General features: G+C 45.2%; 1 pseudogene; it reads left to right on the top strand.

Annotated features, from left to right (window-relative positions):
* Positions 1-5,396: 5,396 nt before the first annotated feature.
* LOC144951991 (UDP-GlcNAc:betaGal beta-1,3-N-acetylglucosaminyltransferase 7 pseudogene) lies at positions 5,397-6,371 on the top strand (annotated as a pseudogene).
* Positions 6,372-12,556: the final 6,185 nt, after the last annotated feature.

Raw genomic sequence — 12,556 nt, 5'->3', positions numbered from 1 at the left:
ATAGCAGCCAAATACTCTAAACGTGCTACATTAATTCTAATTGTGGAGGGAAAAACCGGAGGACCCAGGCAAAAATCCACACGACCACGAGGTAAAGAGAGATATGCAAACTCCAAATATACAGCAAGCATCATCATGTTCAGGATCGAACCCACGACCTCCTAGCCACCGTGGCACACTGCTCGTGCTGTTTGTTGCTGACCACATGGATTTTTTTACATTGGGGCCTGTGCTCATTAACCAACTATTGGACATCTGTGAAAAAGAGCTTCACAGCTCATCGGATTCCTCCAGTATAAATATTCCAATTGCGATTCTGAACAGTGATGCGGTGAAAATGGAGCCGCAACAAAACTCCAACCAATTTAACATCCGAATGCTAACCACTATCACATTCAACAATAACAATATGCCCTGAATTTACCCAGCGACCACAGGGAGACATACCTGTCAACCCATACGGTTTCCTCACATTCTTGGAAAGGGAAATAGAGTTTTCAGGTCCATACGGCATACAGCCGTTGCAATACGGGCAAAACATATGTTTTGTCTATTTGTGTTTCTCCCTTGTGATAATACTTTGTAGGATGAACGTTGAGATTTATAAGGGGCACGGGGTAACCAATGAGGTCTGAATTGGTCTGTAGTAATGTAGGCACTGATGGGGAGAGAGAGAGAGATGCAAACTCCAAATATACAGCAGGTGTAACCGGCTCACCCTCTCGTGATCGTAAAGAGGGGACAGGCCAGCTAATACAGACACGAATAAGATAACCCGTAAAAACAAAGTTTTTCACTATAAATCCTTTATATGCGTGGCGGCTAGAGTCCTCTCGTCCTCTGGCTTGAGATGGCTGCCACCTATGGGTCAGATGATTGCATGGCACCATTAAGTAATTGGTAATTCAATATAATATTTTTGTCCTAAAAAGTGTAAAATTTTGGAATTTTTTTTCACGAAAATGCATTGTCACGCACAATGAGTCTGTGTGGAAAATGTCAGCTCGATTGGATCCCGGGAAGTGGGTTAAAAAATGGCCGAAAGATTTGCACGGTCCTAAGCAAGCAAGCAAGTGAACTTAATATAAAGGATTTAAAAATAGACGAGTTCGGAGGCGACGAGTGAACACTCTGCGCTGTCTTCTGCCCTCCTCTTGAGGATCGAGTGACTCCACCACCGTGGCACCCCAGAGGGTTGTTGAACGGCAACTCTTTATTTCAAAGGGTTCTTCTGAGGAGCATTATTATGACCGAGATGTACACCAATCATCTCCACGTTACACAGCACCCAAATCTCAATAATGATAACACCTGCTTATCATATAAAATACAAATTTAACGTAAAACATCTGAAATATTTAACATTTAACAAAAGCACCTTAAAGAAACACATTGAGTGCCTTCGAAATACCCTACCCTAGTCACAGCCACTGTAATAATACTGCACAAATTTAAATAGATTTGCTTGTATGATAATAAAACAACATTTTACAATCCAATTGTATTAATACATATCTGAATCAGAACAATTTCTACCAAAATACGAAGATAATTCGGCTCACTCTATCAGCTCAATGTTACATAAAGAGCTGCAGGGCGGCCATTTTGTGCGAGTTTATTTTCCCAACAACAAAACTAAATATCACTAAATTTGATCAATCATTACACAATTAACCCCTAATTTTAACCACTATAATATTCGTATCACATTCGTATCACTTGAATTTATCAAACTTGACAGCTTATTTAGCACTCGTGTATATATATATAACTAAGTACCATGGTGCCATCTTGTTTTTCAACTTTCCCGTGCAAAAACAAACAAAATAAAACTCAAAATAATTTAACTTATCATACCTCTAATTATGACCAGATGCACACAAATCGACCCACGTTACACAGCACCTCACTGCTCAATCCCTGTACTGATGGGATTTACTAATAGGGTTTTCCCCTTTTTTCTGGCAACAAAACTGACACCTTTTGTATGGAATCATGCTTACATTGACCAGAATACTTGCAGTCAAATGCATGGGGTCATCTGCTCGAACACCATATGAGACTTGGCTCTAAAGAAAGCTGTCTCTGGTGTGGACCAATCAGTTTCAAAGACAATGCATACATTTTCAGAGTATTGTTTTTTGTTTGTTTGCATTTGACTGCAAGTATTGTGGTTAATGTAAGCATGATTCCTTGCAAAAGATGTCAGTTTTGTTGCCAGAAAAAAGGGGAAAAACCCTATTAGTATATTTTGGTACTGGCAAAGGAGGTCCCATGATGATGATGGGATTTAGTTCAATTGTTAACATTCTGCAACCACGCCTGAATAACTAGATTGATTAAATTCCTCAAATCGTCTTGAATGATCAAAATATTAACTGTGAATTAAACAATCAGCAGCTAATTAACATTACTTAATCCCTATCAGTTAATCAATATTAGAATAATAGTAATTAATTATTAAACAGTTACACAGGGTGCTTCAAAAAAATGTTTACACTTACATGGGACTATCGTTTTTTAATGGAAAGAGAACAGATAATACACTGCAACATGATAACAAATGTAATGTTAATAGCTTCAAAGAGTGTCCACTTGTTCGCCATCAACACATGCATGGAATCTTCTCCAGGTGGTCTCCAGAGCAGCCCAAAGGCATACAGGAATACCTTACACTTTCGTCTGGTTAGGGACCAGAGCATGGAGGAATGTCAGAAATGGACGAATGTCAAAGCAGAGCCTTTATTTAGCTTGCAAATGTATTTTGGCGGGCGAAAAACGTACATGCAAATAATTACAGTAAATATTAAAACCCACTAAGTTTGATTATGCCAAGCTTTTCTTGCAAATTGAGAACCTTATGGGTTCTTTTAGCTCTACTATCATCACACTTAGGACCCATTATGAATTTATTAAAGCACAAAAATAGGTACTTTACATTAATCACAAAAATAAGCACAGTATGAATACTGTACACGTGTTTTACGAAAATAACTATGAACACTGTAGTATTAGGCTATCACAAGAAATAACTATGAATTGTTTACAGTATAATCACATAAATAAGTACAGTATTAATAATATATGAATAAACACAAATATAAGAGATGCTCACTGAACGACTTATATTCAAAGACTGAACGAAAAAGATGGCGCGTGGCGCGAACATCGTGGAAGGTTGGAGGAAATTGGACCAAAGAGGAAAGCGCGTGGACGAAATTTGAAATGTTGTTATAATTGAAAACGTCCGAAAGAGCGAAGCGGCGAAGGTCAAGGTATCGCTGTATTTATTGTGGTATTGTTACACCCTGTAAAGAGCTATGTTTTTACTGGTAGGAACCTCTTCGTTACACCAGCCCACAGGGGATTATTGTGCCCGTCCGTCCGTCGTGCAGGGAGCGGCTGGGTGGGGAGGTAGGGGCTGGGTGGGGAGGGTGGGGAGGGGCTGGGTGGAGAGGGTGGGTCTGAGTGGGGAGGGGAGGGGCTCGGTGGGGAGGGTGGGGAGGGGCTGGGTGGGGAGGGTGGGGCTAGGTGGGGGGTGAGAGGGGTGGGGCTGGGTGGGGGTGGGAGGGGTGGGGCTGGGTGGGGAGGGGCTGGTCACCCCGTGGTGCCCTTATACAACTCAACGTTTAACCTACAATGAGGGGAAAAAGTATTTTATCCCTTGCTGATTTTGTACGTTTGCCCACTGACAAAGAAATGATCAGTCTATAATTTTAATGGTAGGTTTATTTGAACAGTGAGAGACAGAATAACAACAACAAAATCCAGAAAAACGCATGTCAAAAATGTTATAAATTGATTTGCATGTTAATGAGGGAAATAAGTATTTGACCCCTCTGCAAAACAGAGGGGTCAAGATTTGACGGTACATGGCCCCGTCCATCGTCCCTTTGATGCGGTGAAGTTGTCCTGTCCCCTTAGCAGAAAAACACCCCCAAAGCATAATGTTTCCACCTCCATGTTTGACGGTGGGGATGGTGTTCTTGGGGTCATAGGCAGCATTCTTCCTCCTCCAAACACGGCGAGTTGAGTTGATTTCCAAAGAGCTCCATTTTGGTCTCATCTGACCAGTTATCCTCTGAATCATTTAGATGTGCATTGGCAAATTTCAGACGGGCATGTAAATGTGCTTTCTTGAGCAGGGGGACCTTGCGGGTGCTGAAGGATTTAAGTTCTTCACTGCATAGTGTGTTACCAACTGTTTTCTTGGTGACTATGGTCCCAGCTGCCTTGAGATCATTGACAATATCCTCTCGTGTAGTTCTGGGCTGATTCCTCACCGTTCTCATGATCATTGCAACTCCACGAGGTGAGATCTTGCATGGAGCCCCAGGCCGAGGGAGATTGACAGTTCTTTTGTGTTTCTTCCATTTGCGAATATTCGCACCAACTGTTGTCACCTTCTCACCAAGCTGCTTGGCGATGGTCGTGTAGCCCATTCCAGCCTTGTGTAGGTCTACAATCTTGTCCCTGACATCCTTAGAGAGCTCTTTGGTCTTGGCCATGGTGGAGAGTTTGGAATCTGATTGATTGTTTCTGTGAACAGGTGTCTTTTATACAGGTATCAAGCTGAGATTAGGAGCACTCCCTTTAAGAGTGTGCTCCTAATCTCAGCTCGTTACCTGTATAAAAGACACCTGGGAGCCAGAAACCTTTCTGATTGAGAGGGGGTCAAATACTTATTTCCCTCATTAAAATGCAAATCAATGTATAACATTTTTGACATGCGTTTTTCTGGATTTTTTTGTTGTTATTCTGTCTCTCACTTTTCAAATAAACCTAACATTAAAATTATAGACTGATCATTTTTTTGTCAGTGGGCAAACGTACAAAATCAGCAGGGGATCAAATACTTTTTTCCCTCACTGTACACACGCCGGCTTGTGCCCGCCCTCACAGTCGGGCATATTTGCAGAATACACCACGCCACCGTTGACCCTGGCTATTGACCGAGCAACCCAACGTTCCTACCAGCTCCCTCCGCAAGAATGTGTAACGGAGCTGTAAATCTGTGTTTGTTATCTGTAGTATCCACCCAAAACTGAATGGGTGCCCTATACCCTGAATTGATTACTCCACTGGCGGATATGCCCTACTGTGCAGTCGCGTGAATATATGGGTCCAATCCATGGTCATAATTATCTCCATTCACAATTACATGTGTGATTCATTACATTAAGCCCATGCCGGCTACACAGGCATCGTCAGGGTTGGGATGGAACTCAAGACCTCCTGCATACCAGGCGAGGTAGGTAACATTTCTTAGTCACCACGGCGCCCAGCATTCACCTGAACCTCCAACCCTGCCTCCTCACTCGCAATTCCCTCACCCACCCCCCTTCCGTCTCCCCTCCATAGACTACGTGCTCTACCGCCACTGCCGCCTCTTCCCGATGCTGCACAACTTCCCAGAGGTGTGTGGCGGTCAAGGCGATGACAGAGATGGTGGTGATGGCGACGGTAACAACAGCGGCGGAGACGCAGACACAGACGTGGACCAGCAGCAGCCGCAGCGTCCTTTCCTGCTGCTCGTCATCAAGAGCAGCCCCTCGAACTTTGACCGGCGCGACGCCATCCGCCGCACGTGGGGTCGCAACGGCGCGGCGACGACGACGGCGGCCGACGGGCGGCCCCTTGTCGTGCACACGCTCTTCCTGCTGGGCGTGCGGCCGCCCTCGCCCCCTTCCCCCACCGACAGCCGCGACGACGACCGCGGCAAACGTGCACGCGTCCAGAGGATGGTGGACCTGGAGGCGCGCCTGCACGGCGACCTGCTCCAGTGGGACTTCCACGACTCCTTCTACAACCTCACGCTCAAGGACATCAACTTCCTGCGCTGGTTCGAGGCCTACTGCCCGGCCGTCGCCTACGTCTACAAGGGGGACGACGACGTCTTCGTCAACGTGGAGAACCTCCTGACGTACCTCGCCACGTTCAGCCGCGACGGCTCCGCCCCCCTCTTCGTCGGGCGCACGCAGCAGCAGGCGCCGCCGATACGCAGCGCCGAGAGCAAGTACTTCGTGCCGCGCGAGATGTACCGACGGTGGACGTACCCGGATTACGCGAGCGGCGGCGGCTTCGTGATGTCGCGGGCAGCCGCCGTGAGGATCCACGAGGTGTCGCGCGACATCAAGCCGTTCCCCATCGACGACGTGTGGATCGGGATGTGCCTGGAGAAGGCGGGCCTCGCCGTGACGCAGCACGAAGGCTTCCGCACCTTCGGCCTCGAGGCGGAGAACCTGGAGGAGGGGGTGGAGAAGAAGAGCCCCCTGTGCATCTACAGGTCCTCCATGATATTCCACAGGTTCCTACCACAGGAAATGCTGGACATGTGGGTGGACTTCAAGAATGCTTCCATACAATGTTAGCTGTGGCAAGTGACGACGGTTTTCTCGGTGTGGACAGAAATCCCTCGCCAGCCGTGCTTTTTTTTCTTTCTTTTCCCTGCATCCGCGGTATTTATGTATCCACGGTTTTCCTTCGGCATGCCGGTTTGGAATTTTGTGTTTCCGCGATTTAGCACGGGCAAACCCAGCGCTTGTCATTTCAAATCCACCCGCAAACTGCGTTCCCTCCCTCCATCATCGTCTCATCTCCCAGCTCCCACCACCCTCTTCTTCCTTCTCACAACCACCTCTCCCGTCAACTCATCAACGTCATCATCATCATCACCATGGACTTCAACCCTCAGTATTAAAGGTAAGTAACATTATTTTAATTGTTTCCTTAATTATGTTCTTTGAACGTTTATTGTTTTTATTGTATAACGTTGTGTATTTTATTCGTGTTTAAGTGAGGAAAGGGCAACCTGGTTAGACTTTGACGAGCGTGACCGTGGTTACCATGACCCCAAATATATCTGACAAGGTTTTGCTAACCACGGCGGGTCTTTAAGGGTTGTAACCACCACGGTTGGTGAGGGATTGCTGTATTTATACAGGAACTCCTCTATTTACAAACGAGTTAGGTTCCAGAAGTCTGTTCATAAGTCCAACATTCCTCCTGTCGATTCCAAACATGCTGTACGGCATGTACACTAAACACAGGGAATGGCTTTAAAAGTTGTATAATCTCCTGTAGATGTAGATGCCACTGGTTCTTGATGTTCTGCAGATGTAGATACCACCATCGCCATTTTTGCGGCTCTCGGTCCGAACGGACAACTGGACATACGGACAGCTTTGTCCGTATCTCTGAAAGTTCTGAAGGTCACGAGTCGAATGTAGAGGGGTGTGATGGTTAGTAACACCGCTGGACTTGTTATGAAGAAGTTACCGGTTCGATTTAGTCTCCCGGCGAATAACCCCAAAATATTGTTTTTCTGCAGATCTCTATGATAAAAAAACACTCATATATGTGATGTTTAAGTTAAGAAAATTTGTTTGTTAACGAGCAAATCGACAATTTGTATTAAAGGATGTTTTTATCTTGTTTTTTTTTTTACAAAAGTCCATACAAAAACACGCACTCACTTAAACAGATAAAAAAAAAATCCTGCTCAGATTACTCAAAATTAAGCACAACTGACGATTTCGATTGCTACGCTTTCGATTTCGAATGAATGCTCACGATCGACCGATTTATGTTTGCTCAGTGATAATTTAACTTTCCTGGCTCCCGCCCACTCGTTGGATGAGAGCAGAGCTACATCAGTCAAAATCAATCAACGACTGTATTGTAGATGCGATCACGTGGATTTCGGATGAACTGGAGCACATACTTGTTCGGTTTAAGCACGCGACTTGTAATAAACATTTCCAAGAATAACAATGTTTCACTCTTTTTAGATTATTAATTTGGGCTTCAGGGAAAATCCATGAGCCATAATTCCAGGTGCATGGTTAATATGCAAATCGGATAAACCGCAAGCGGATAATCGAGTCTACTGTATATATGTGTCAAAACGTACCATATCTTTCTCAAAGACAATGGATATCCTGTTAGTTGTCCATGATATAGCTCAATAACCTCTTAAAGAGTGCCATGGTGGAGAGATGTAAACTACCTCACCTGGTATACAGGAGATTGTGGTTTCGATCCCGACCTTGATGCCTGCTGCTGTATATTTGGAGTTTGCGCGTTCTCCCCGTGGTCACGTGGGTTTTTATCCGGGTCCTCTGGTTTTCCACTCCACATTTAGAAACGTGCATACATTTCCACGTGATAAGCCACTTATGTTGAGTTATCATTTGTGATAGCCAGTTCGCTTTTGAAAAAGAGCTATACAACTCAGTGGGCCTTACCTGGTAAAATAAAATTCATAGTGTGTAGTTTAACCGGTCGTCCTCGCAGCAGCAGGGGCTTTTGGCTGGTCGTCGAACAAAGACGGTCACCGCATCGCGCGCTTTCAGATGCGCTTTTGCGGCCGTCTGGAACGCTCTTCCCTCCGATATTAGGAATCCGCCGGAGCTATGCACCTTTAAATTATCTAGATGTGAAAACGTATTTCTCTCTAACTGATTGTCGTCTTTAGTTCGTTGTTCCCTCCGCCCCCCGCACCTCCGATTATTGTGGTTGTACAGCGCGAAGGAATCTCAACGTGCAGCTGGTCCGCAAACTGCAACACGCTGATGGGGAAAAAAACACATCAGGTGACAAAGTCCAAAAAGAACTGGACTGCTTGCCCTTGCCGACACCCATCCTCTTGTGGATGAGGCAGACTTAACACCGTTGCCACACAAAAGGCTAGGCAAAGCAGCGGGGCAGGGATGTTCAACCACGTGTTTAGTTTAACCTGTAGGCATTCGCGACCAATATTATGTGTGTTTAGTTTGTTGTCCTTCCCCTATCCTTACCTCCGATTAGTGCGGTTGGGGTTAGATTGCGTAAATATAAATGCGTTGTGAAGCCTGTCACCACCTGACACAGCCAGGTTTGTCACGTAAAGAGTAAATCCACTACGTTTACAATTTGAGCACCGTGACGTTTCGCCAGTAATTACAACAACCAGCATCATCAGGCAACGGCCGGAGTTGGAGAAATCCTCCTGCTGTTTCGGTCTTAAATAGCGGGGGAATGTGATGTCGTCACGTGTGAGCCAATCAGGTGCGACGGCCAGAGGAGGGCGGTTAATGTATACATATAAATCACGCGACACATTTATGTGTTTAACGACACATTTATATTTGCGCGATCTAACCCAAAACACCTCTATCATGGATGACATTGGTCGCGAAAGCCTCCTACGTGTTGAACTTCCACGAACATCCGTGCGTCCGCCATCATCCCAGCGGGGTGGAAGGCCACACAGACCATCGGGCATCCCTGAAGGCACGAAGAAGAAGACTCCACCGACTACAAAAGGAGCTACTGACGAATGTCGTTCATTCAGTGCTCTGGTTTTTTTTCCTTCTCATTTTAGTTCTTAAAATGTTAGTTTTTTTCCCAATGAGGCTAAGCGACGCACACAAGCCCCCGCTAACAATGCGGCGCCGATGGTTTCTGGGGATGGGGTGGGGGAAAACCGAAAAAAAGATCGTCTTGGTTCTTTCGGTAAAGTCACGTAGAAGGGAAATAATAAAATAATAAAAATTTAACATAATACAATTATTTTTATTATTATTTCGCTTCTACGTGACTTTACCGAAAGAACCAAGAAGATGAATCCCTGCAGTCACGAAAGCTTTAAATCGAAACGAAAAAAAGATGCGAATGGGTCGGAGAGAGATAGGAGGGGCATGCTTGAGATAGGGATGCTTGAACTTTTGGGGTGCTTGAAATCGTACCGTACGGTACGTTGAACTTCTTTCGCGCACCGTATATAAACCATGCTAATTCGGAAGGTGCGGTACGCGTCTCAGTGCGGGTAAAAGGGATTGCTCGGGATAGGTGGGAGCTTGTGTTTATAGGGGGGAGCGTGGATAGAGTGGTCAGGAGAGTTGCCGACATTCTAGGGGGGGGGAGGAGATCGCGTGTGGGTGGCAAAGGGACACGGGAGAAGTCGTCTGACATAATAATTCAAATGTATAATTGAACCTCAAGGCGGGACCCCCGGAGTCCCGAATAAACAGAATGCAAAATCGAAATTAATTTATTTGTTTTTGGCGACTCCGTCCCACCTCGCACATAAATGCCGCGACCCACCAGAAATCAATCCTCTCGTTCTTCACCAAGCCCCCGTCGTTGCCAAAATTGCCATAGTCATAAACAAAACTTTGCAATTTTGATTAGCGCTTCGTGTGGAGCTCATTGAGAGGAATAGATTGCCGCGTCGTTCGCCTCCAACAGACATAAAATGACGTCGCAACGCAGTTTATGCGAGAGCCGGGGGCTTATGGGACCCCGGGGTCCCGCCATAAGGTTAATTTATTTCTCATTCCATGTTAGGAGCCCGATGCGCCAATGTACGAAAAGCAGGAAACAACAACAGAACCCAGGGGCAACCGAGCAAACCGAGGGAAGGCCACTTTAAAGAGATGGGTTTTCAAAGCAGACTTGAATATATCTTCATAATAAACTTTTTTGGGTTAGATCGCGTTATTTATAAATGTGTCGTAACTCTCCACCACCCGACACGACCAATCAGTAAAAAAGTGTCAAAAAGGGTAGGGAGGGGCTGGGTGGGGAGGGTGGGGAGGGGCTGGGAGGGCAGGGAGGGGCTGGGTGGGGAGGAGGGTGGGGAGGGGCTGGGTGTGGAGGGGCTGGGTGTGGAGATTGGGGAGGGGCTGGGTGGGGAGGGTGGGGCTGGGAGAGGTGGGGCTGGGTGGGGAGGGGCTGGTCACCCCGTGGTGCCCTTATAAAACTCAACGTTTAACCTACACACTACACTATACACGACACGATACGCTACAATTATACAGGTAGGAACAACAGGATCCACACTGCCCACCAGGGATTATTTGTCTGTCGTGCACGAATGCGCTGTCCAACCAAGTTCCTACCTGTCCACTCAGAAGGAACGTGTTTTGTAAGACAACCACGCTGGTTACACTTTAAATTCCACCACTGCGCTTGCTGCATTTAGTTGCAACTGAGCCCACAAATAAGAAAGGGACGCTATTCGACTTGTTGTTGGTGTGGTTCATTATAAATAGCATCGACGACGTCAATCCCTGTACCGAGTTTTACCGATATTAAACCCTGAGATGTGAAGACGGAGAATTGTGGCTGAGAAAATTGAGAGGTGTGAGCGGAGGGAATGAGAGAGGGGCCATGGAGATGATAGGGGATGTCGGCAAGAGTGAATAGAGGAGAGATCTGTGGATTAAGATGTTATGGTAAATGGAGGGAGCTGTGTGGGATGGTCGTGGAATAAAAGGACTGTAACCCTTCGCTGTCTCTGCGTGTTGGTGTGAAGAATATCCGCTCCACCCCATTAAGACTGGAAACGATTATTAAGCATTATGGTTTCGCAATTGTACAGTGACATTAGAAAGTCACATAATGAAGAAATGAGACCAGACATGAAAGTATGTTTCATCTGTTTAGTTGATTAACTATGTGCAATAGGGACCCACCTATCCCACATCCTCAATACGTCGATTTGGATCATGTCGTTCCATTTGAATGTATTTGATGTAAAAAAACACATTAGACTCAGTTGGTTAGTTCCCGAGTAAAACACCCTGAGGTGACACGTTATTTTTCAAGGGAGACTCGGCCGGCAGACAACATCAAAGCATTCCACAATTGAACAAATTAGTTCCAAGGGTGCAAAACTAGTTTCTATTGGCCAAGACAAATTCGAGAATCTATCGAAATTGAGAGAAATTTAAATTTTTTTAACTGTTCGGATAGCTACCGCCTTAGTGCTTCTTGGAAGCGAATTGCCAAATAACACATTGTATAAATGCAAGCCTATACAGGTCGCAATACTTCAACGGGGATCACCGTTGAGCAATAACAGGGACGTCTATTTTAGTGCACACAATCGACAGGAAGAACAAGAACAATTAGCTTACATAGATAGCATTATTAATGTACGTTGAGTACCATTTAAATAACCCAACCTGCAATGGATACCCATAGTCATTTATACGAATTCCTTAACCACCTCCCCCCCCCCTCAATTCGCGTAAGAAGGCCTCACAAGTGATGTTATCACATCTACCTATCTATTTAAGGAACGTAACAGGAAGATGTATCCACAAATCTGGCTGGCGCGTGATGCAGCTAGTTGTAATGATTGGCGAAACGTCGTACTCAGATTGTAAATGTTGTGGCGTTGCTCTCCAATCCACCGGTGTGCTTTACTCGTATACTACACTATACACTACTATACACTACACTATACACTATACACTACACTATACACTAATATACACTACACTATACACTGCACTATACACTACACTACACTATACACTACATTATACACTACACTATACTACACTATACACTACACTATACACTACACTATACACTACTATACACTACACAATACACTACGCTATACACTACACTATACACTACACTATACACTACTATACACTACACTATACACTACACTATACACTACACTATACACTACTATACACTACATTATACACTACACTATACTACACTATACACTACACTATACACTACACACTACACTATACACTACACTATACAC

Source organism: Lampetra fluviatilis, chromosome 65, assembly GCF_964198595.1.
Source record: "Lampetra fluviatilis chromosome 65, kcLamFluv1.1, whole genome shotgun sequence".
NCBI lineage: Eukaryota > Metazoa > Chordata > Hyperoartia > Petromyzontiformes > Petromyzontidae > Lampetra > Lampetra fluviatilis.
The sequence above is the reverse complement of the archived record's forward strand: the minus strand, read 5'-3'. Positions and strand labels throughout refer to the sequence as shown.